This window comes from Hibiscus syriacus, unplaced genomic scaffold, assembly GCF_006381635.1.
Source record: "Hibiscus syriacus cultivar Baekdansim isolate YM2019G1 unplaced genomic scaffold, ASM638163v2 tig00111539_pilon, whole genome shotgun sequence".
Lineage (NCBI taxonomy): Eukaryota > Viridiplantae > Streptophyta > Magnoliopsida > Malvales > Malvaceae > Hibiscus > Hibiscus syriacus.
In genome coordinates this window covers 154,141-162,722 of record NW_024063113.1, presented here as the reverse complement: position 1 = coordinate 162,722, position 8,582 = coordinate 154,141, and positions in this window count along the sequence as shown.

Sequence of the window (8,582 nt, the reverse complement as noted above, 5' to 3'; positions counted from 1 at the left end):
ATTATGTAAAAAAAATTAGAGATGGGAAAGATGTCGTTGGATATAGGAACGAATGTCGACGGAGAGAGTGATAGATGGAGATGGAATGAGTTGTAATTTAGGGATTTAGGTTATGAGTTGTTGTTGTTGCGTTGTTATATACCCAAAACATTTGTGTTGCGAATTTGAAATTCAGTTGCGAATTTAAAATTCAGTTGCGAATTTGAAATTCAGTTTCGAATTTAAAATTCCACGTTGCGAATTTGACTATCGCTTTGCGAATTTGACTTTTGTGTTGCGATTTACAAATTCGCGTTGTGAAATTAGAAACTGGGTTGCGAAATTGGAGTTCGCGTTACGAATTTGTTGGTCATTTTGGCAAATCCAAAAAAAGTTAATTAAATTCTTATATTATAAGGCATTTTTTGTTACTGAGGTTATTTTCTCTAAATAAGTCAGATAGATAGCTTTTTCAAAAGAAAAAAAAAAGGTAAAGAAAGAAGGGTGGACTGGGATCCACGTCAAAGGATAGAAAAGGAAGAAGAGAACACAAAATTAAGATTATAGAGTCGGCAAGCATGGCTTTACACATGGATATGGTAACTTAATATGATCATCGAATAAATTAAAATTATTTAATTTATTATCACATTAATCGGGGTTTAATTTTCGAATTAACTTCCAAATTATAAATGTTATATTATATAAAATTTGATATAAAAAAAAACTAAATTATTTTTTATCAAATGCAAATGAAATTTGATTATCTGTAATTACATATATATTTAGATTACCTGGTTTAAAATATACATATTTAGTAGTAACATTATTAAATATATTTATTAACATTTGAACCTTAAATATTATTAAAATATCAAACATCCGATCCTGTTAAATCAATTCATTAATGATCAAATAATATGAAAAGAAATCAAAAGAAATCAAACAATTTTCAGTCTTTAGATATATCAACAGTAAAACAAACTCTTGAACCTGATTGAATGAAGTCCAATTTGAACTGGGCTTATAACATTTTCTAAAACTTGACCGTATTCAAGCCCGCAAAGGTCTAATGTCAATCTGCCAATAATATTGTTTTGATTATTTAAAATCTGATCCTTCTTATAATACAAAGAACGAATTTTCAATTAAATAAATAATTAAATTTTCATTCAACATTTGATATGTATAATCTACATCCATATAAATCAGAATAAATTAATAACATTAAATAGATATAAATCATGTAAAATTAAGAAATCATATAAAATTTGAACACCTGAAAGAACACAAACGGGGTATGTTCATGTTCGTTCGTTTAACTTTAACCGAACAAATGAACGAACATGAACATAAACAAACAAAAAATTTCATGTTCATATTCGTTCGTTAAGGAATGTAGCTTGTTCATGTTCGTTCATTTAAATGATAAACGAACACAAATGAATGAACATAAACGAACACAATAAACGAACGTAAACGAACACAATAAATGAATATAAATGAACAAAACAAACAAACATAAACCATAACAACAATAATCACATAAAATTCATTAGTATAAGTTGCAACTTCATAGTTAATTTGTTTGAGTACGACAAAAAAATGCATAAATAGTAAACAAGATACATGAAAAATAATAAAGTCAAAGTCTTAAAGTGTTCAACAAAACGATCTTCTTAAAATCCAAACGTCTTCAACAATCTTCAGCTTGCATTCATGAACAATCATCAATTCACCATTTATCCTGATCAGGACAAAACAAATGAAATTATATTAAATTAAATAAGTTATAACAAAAGAAAAATATTAAACAAAGACCAAATAGCTTGAGACGTGAGTGATAAAATTGAGATTTGAAAATATATTTTTTTTTCTAACAATTTTAGGATTATATTTTATTTAATTGTTTTGATTTGTATTTAAAATTAATTGAATTTTAAAATATCAATGGGTATCATATTAAAATTTATTGAGTTTTAATATTTCAAATAGATCTAGAGAGATTGAGCTAAACATAAATGAACGAACATAAACCAACATATTACAGAACGTTAACGAACGTAAATGAACGAACAAACTCTATGTTCGTGTTCACTCATTTAATTAAACGAACAAAAAGTCTTGTTAATGCTAGTTCGTTTAATAAATAAACAAACATAAACGAATTTTTCGTCAAACGATTCGCTGAATGTTCGGTTCGTTTACAGGCCTATCCGATTCTTAATTAAGTCTAAAATTTAACATGTAACGCTCATTTTATAACTTTAAAAAATTTAATGTAAAATAATTTAATAATTATTTTAAATTTTATCGTAATTTAATGTAAAATTATACTGCTCCTCTTATGTCACAAATTAATTTTAGAATGTGAAACCCGGAACATTAAACTTAATGCTCAAATTTTAGTAGCAAGTTGGCAAACAACTTGAGTGAAGTAATGGATACACGGGTCTACCCGAAGTACAGATGTCAGAATTGGAGTTAAGTCTTATCCCAGTAGCTTTCGAGACCATTTAAACGTGACACTCTTTTCACAAATTTTAAAATATCAATTAATTCATGAATGTTATAATATTTGTATTTTTAATTATTTGATAGGATTAGAATTCTAATTGGATTTTATGTTTATTATGATTTGATTTTATCACTTGGATTCATCATTTCATCTTTCTTTTTTTAATAGTATGATATGATTACCAGTGACTGATACACATTCATGTTAAAGTGAGCACGTGCTCACCTTGAAATTTCTTGGGATTTGAATTTTCTTCTTTAAAACTCGAAGTTTTCTCTATTAATATATGTGTGTGTACCCTGAAATTCTATGATGCACACCTTGAAATTTTATCGTATCAAAAAATTATATTATTAATATATGTGTGTCCATCCTTAAAAAAAATTTAGATCTATAATTACAAAGTATTATCTGTTCAGAACTATTAATATTTGTTTAGAACCTTTTTAATCTATTGACAATATACATGCACTATGCAGATGTAACTACTTAAATACATGCACTATGCAGATGTAACTACTTAAATACATGATTTATATGAAAAATAATATTTCATTTTACTACTAACATCACTTGATATGTTCGACATTTCATCTTTCACGAATTTGAGAGAGATGAAGAATTTTAGAAATCATCCTCTTAACTAAGTAACTATTAAAAAATATTATATAACTATATTTTATTGTAATAGTATTTATAGATATTATTTTTAATAATAATAATTAAATTTTTGTAAGGACGAGTATAACCATATGTATAATTATAGTTGTGAAGCATAATATACAATAATACAAACTATAATGCATACACATAAAATAAAAGCTCAAAATTACTTATTAGATTTACCAATTAATTGAAAAGTCGTACATCAGGATAATAATTAAAATAATGTAAAACATAAACAAAGGAATATGGAGATAAGCTAAACTCATAAAATGGAAGAAAAAGTCAAATCAGAGGTTCAAACGCACCGTACATCGCAACATAAAAAGAGAAACAAAAACAAAAACAGTAGAAAGCATTTTTCATCCATGCTGATATTATCTCAAACTCCAGACATAGGAATGAAAAAGAGTAAAATACAAGACAGAACCCAACTAATTTACGTATAACATCCCAAAGTTTTATCTAATCAATTCACCCAGAAATCTTACAAGCATACAGCAACAACGTAAAGATGTCATTTATGAGTTGAAGTCGTAAAAAGTTGAGAGCTTGAAATAGGAATTGTTTGAATGAGATGAAACTGAGATTTGTGGAGATTCCCAGAAACGGTTGCTTCCAGCAGGTGAAAACAAAGCAGCCCGTTGTGTCATATTTCCCATCTCTGCTGGAAACATGAAAACGTAAAGCAAAGAAAAGCCGAGCAGAAGAAGAAAATACAGGTACTTGGTTGCATTGAAGAATATGTGATACGCAACAACACTTGCATAATACATGCTTGCTTTCTTCTTTCTTCTTTCTTCTACTCCTACACTCACAAATATGAGAAAATCAATATTGTGGAGAACAACTGCTTTGCGCCAAACTATAATATATATATATATATATAAGATGGTAGTTCTATATCATGAATCAAATTGTTAGGCTTCTACCAAAACAAGGTGGTCCCATTCACCTAATTAAGAAGAAGAATTTGCTATAAGTTGAGCTCTCTGCGTTACGGGTTTATAAAGATATTGAAAATCAAATTCGTTTTATATACTTTTACTAAAAATGTTAGGAGGCTTCTCACATTTTCTATTATCCTTTAAACATATATTTTAATTCTACACCTTTTACATAATTTTTATAAACATTTTAGTGGTGCAATTAATATATCTTATGTTTTATTTAAATAAATTATGTGTGTGAAGTAAACTAAAAATATATGAGATCTATTGATTGGAGGAGTGATTAGAGAAACTCATGTTGTCTTATCTTGTGAGAGTTTGAACTCTGGTGTTTTACTTTGAAAATACAAATATCTCGGACTTAATAAAAATTCAACCGTTAAATATTAATTAATAAAAATTGATATTTTCAATAAATATAATAGATATATTATATTGATGTAAAACTTTACGTGTATGATAAATATAATTATATTGATCATATCTATTATAACACCCTAGATTAGTACGACACAAAGTTAACTGATGTAGGATGTCACATGGAATCACAGGAGTGGTTGACGAACTGATAAAACGACCATTTCCACAAATAAAACATCCATAAAATAATATAATATAAAACTTTATACTAGGGAGCTCTCAAAATAAATATTTACAATCAAAATATTACATATAGACTCTTAATAGAATTTACGACTCAACTGATACAACATGATTTATTAAATATACATGCCCTTCAAAAATTGTTGAGATGTACTCTGAATATGCACTAGGTCTGGACCTTGATCTATCTACTGCTCCTTGAACTCTCAATCTACTGACCTGCCCACAGAAAACAATCCGAAGGCTGAGCTAACTAGCTCATCGCCACACTAACAACTAAAACATACTAAAAGTTTGTCACTGAAATGCTCAAGCTATCAAGTTTACTGCTATCTGATCTACTGTTCTGTGTTGTTCTGCTTTAGTGAGTATACTCGTATACTTTCTATTATATGGTAGACATCATGGTGCAGCTGAGGATTCTGCATCTTGGAGCTTACATACCCCTCTAGTTTACTGAGAATGTGGCATCCGAAATCTCTGCATCGGACACCACACTCTCGACTAATTCACTCCTTGAGTGTCGGACCTTGCGCCCAAACTAACCAGCTTAAAGTGTCTTGCACACTTCTAAAGATATCCGGACTGAATCTATATTTTTCACTCTGCTATCTTTCCTAAATGAACTTGGGTGTCCTGATCGTTTTCCCGAGCATTCATATGAAGTCTCCTCCCTTGATTTGCACAAAATAAATGTGGTTTGGAGAGAGGCAACAAAAGCGTGAAAGAAAGTCATGGTGATTTAATGCTGCCTTTAGAGTTTTCAATAATGAAAAAATAAATAATAAATTTTTTCTGAAAGAGAAATTAGATATTATAAAAAACAGGTGGGAGACTTTTATTTGTAATTTGTTGGATATCATTTAGGGTTACATAATGAGTGATACAAATCAACTCAACCTTTTTGGCACATTGGAAAATAAAACCAATAACAAGTTGATTTAGTTGAATGAGGTATTATATCCCTTAAGTAAAGTCAGATGTTTGAATATGACATTTGCAAATGAAGAAAATTATGTTGGAAAAATCGTCCTAGCCTCTACAATACCCGATCTAGATTAGTCGGAAAATAAATTAGATATCAATAATTAATTAAAAAAAAAACTAAATAACAACATTATTCTCTTGACAACTTGCTACTTCGCAGTCTGACTCACTGAGCTATATTAATTGGGTTAGCCTTTCCAACTATACTTGTCAATTGGACTATTCTTATTAAATTCTAAATTCAAATTCAAATTAATTCATATTTTAAAAATGGATGAAGACTTTTATTTGCATTTAGATTGTTATAATTTGGATGATTCAAATCTAAGTATATGTACTTTGAGCTTGAATTTAATTTCTTACGCTTTAACCAATAAGAATGATTATTAAAAAGAAATATTATATAATCATAAATTAAAGAAAAAAATACAAGTTAAAATTACAACCAAACATCTTGAAAAATATAGATGACATAAATAAATATTATAGTCTATGGTAAAAGATAAGCGCATTCAATACTAATGTAAGAATGAATATAACGATGAGATACAACGACAGCTAATTTTTCAGAATTCAAGCACGACATATTTGTGGTGATTGCGAATAACTATCGATATAAGATAATCAACCCATGTAAATTAATTAATAAGATAATCAAATAAATATTAACCGGAGAAACAACGTTAAAAATAACACTGAAAAAATATATTACACAAATATAGAAAAATAAAAAATTACCAGTTAAAGCTACAATCAAACAACTTAAAAAAAATAGAAGACAGAAAATAAATATTATAGTCTATGGTAAAGGATAAGCACATTCAATACTAACGTAAGAATGAATATAACGATGAGATATATCGATAACTAGTTTTTTCAGAATAAGAATGAATATAACAATGAGATATATCCACAACTAGTTTTTTCAGAATTCAAGCATGGATTATTTATGGTGATTGCGAACAACTATCGATATAAGATAATCAACCCACATAAATTGACTAATAAGATAATTAAGTAAACACTAATCAGAGAAACAATGTTAAATATAACTTCGAAAAAATATATTATAAAATATAAAAAAAAATACATTACAAGAAACAAAAAATTCTTCGTTTTATACGAAAATTAAAAGAGTTATTAAACAAAATAACACCAAAATTTAAATATGTAAAATAAAAGATTAAAAAGTATAATCGAGAAAAGAAAACGCTGATGAGAAAACACCCAAAAAAACCTTTAAGATTGCTATTGGAATTATATTATTTAAAATTGTAATTAATGTAAAAGTAATAAAAATATTTTATTTTTAAAATTAAATTAAAATAAATTACTTAAGCACCACCGTTTATTAAAGTGAATTAAAAATTTTAAAATAAGTACTTCAAGATAAATATAACAAGTACATTGTTACATCATCCACAATGTAAACACTTGTATATAAAACTTAATTGTTTTATATAAAATATTTTTTTTAATAAAAGTCGCTAGTATTATGAAAAATTAAAAATATCTAAAATTACAATAAAAGTTTAACTATCATCGTAAACTAAATACATAATTTAAATATTTTTCTATAACATTTAAACTAGCCACTTTAATTCATATAAGGATCATACATGTAAAAGGTAAAAAAAAACCCAACCAAAAGACTCTAATAAAAATAGGTATGAACAAATCTGACTGCATCAGCAAACAAACCACAAAAGGGAATCAAGCTATTGAAAGACCACCGAGAACTGCAAAGCATCGTGAGAAACTATACACGAATTTAAAATCGCGAATCCAAATTCAATCTGAAGGTATATAGCAGGGAAGATCAACAAGATTTCAAATAAACTTCATCATGATTTGTATCATCCTAATCTAGTTAGACATGAAGATCCATGGATTACAATGTTACACATGACTACAAAAATAGTGACTCAAAATTTTCTTTTAAAACTGCTTGTAAATCTCTGAAATTTAAACATTCATAATGTAATATAAAAATATAATAATAAACTGAGTTTACAAATAATGGGGAGCTCCCAAAATACATCCGCAAAATACTACAAAATACTGAGTTTTAAAAGAGTTACGACTGAATACATAACAAGGTCCATAACAATACATGCCCTCTAAAGATGACTCAAGACGTACTCTGAAAGATCTCTGGGAATCTGATCTACTGCACTGGAATATCTAATGATAATAGCTCCCCACGACCTGCTCCCTAAGAACCTACGCATGGAAACATATTCCGAACGCTGAGCTTACAAGCTCAGTGTCTCACTGAAAATTGTACTATAATGTATGCATTCAATAGATGAAGTGACAAATAGCACAAGTCTGAGTGTACAACTACTGGACTACTAATTTATGGTTGGCATCATGGTGCGGTTGAGGGATTCTGCATCTCGAAGCTCACGTACCCCTCTAGCTCTACCGAAGCACCATCGAGTAATCTTGGGTGAAATATAAAATTCTGCATCAGAACGTACACCCACTGACTTACTCCGTCGAGTCCTGGGGCATCTGCGCCCACACGGTTGTTGTAGTGTTGTGGCACTGACTTGGATCCACTGACTATCGTGTTTCTACTAAAAGGAACTCGGGTGTTCTGATTGTTTCTCGAGCTTCAACCAATGCTAGTTTTATGTAAACCTAGCTATTTATGTTTCTACTGTTCTGATATTAATTATTGTTCTCGCTTGAAGTTTTATTTGAAGATATACTAAAGTGTTAGGGTACCTCGAGTCTGATTCCCTTAAAAATTGGCCTTTTTGTCCAAAACAGACTAAAAGTATCGATACTAGCCCAAGAGTATCGATACTCCTGCAAAAGTTTCGATACTTTATATAAGTACTGATACTTTTAAACATTCTGTTATGCCTAGTTTC